The sequence below is a fragment of the Odontomachus brunneus genome, unplaced genomic scaffold, assembly GCF_010583005.1.
Source record: "Odontomachus brunneus isolate Ranch 3 - 2012 unplaced genomic scaffold, Obru_v1 Obru_scaffold_114, whole genome shotgun sequence".
Lineage (NCBI taxonomy): Eukaryota > Metazoa > Arthropoda > Insecta > Hymenoptera > Formicidae > Odontomachus > Odontomachus brunneus.
The window spans coordinates 1,196,814-1,197,495 of NW_022639564.1; positions in this window are offsets into that span (position 1 = coordinate 1,196,814).

Sequence of the window (682 nt, forward strand, 5' to 3'; positions counted from 1 at the left end):
CAAGTAAGCTTGAACGATAGCAATTGTTACGAAATTTTTATGCTTGACACAGGATCAGGACCTAATTTGGTCAGAGAAAATAGAATTCCCAAGAAGCAAATAATAAATCCGAATCGTATATTAAAGTTAAATGGTATTAATGAACATTCCGTATATACTTCAGGGGAGACAGTCATAACAATTTTAGGCGTACCGGTTAACTTTCATGTAGTTTCTGACAATTTTCCTATTCAATCAAGCGGAATTTTAGGTAACGACTTTTTCCAACAAACCGGAGCGAAAATTGATTATTCCAAAGGGCATTTAGATGTTTTAAATACTAAAATTCCTTTCTATTCTCCTGAGTCTATAATAATTCCTGCGCGTTCGAGGGGATTGTTCTTCGTGCGTATTGGAAATCCGCATATTAAGGAAGGATATCTACCTAAGATAACTATCGGCAACGGCGTACAGGTAAAAACAAACGATCTGATAAAAAACACGGACGGCAAAGCTTACACAGAAGTAATAAATTCTTTGGACACTGAAGTAGAAATTCTCGTACCCACTTATAATATACGACCTGCGAATCCCAAGGACAACGAAAATGGTAACGTTTTGAAGAATAATAACAATAAAGAAATTAATTCTGATTGCAAAGAAAAAGGAACTCAGGTACTCGTATCGCAAAATATACTAGGAA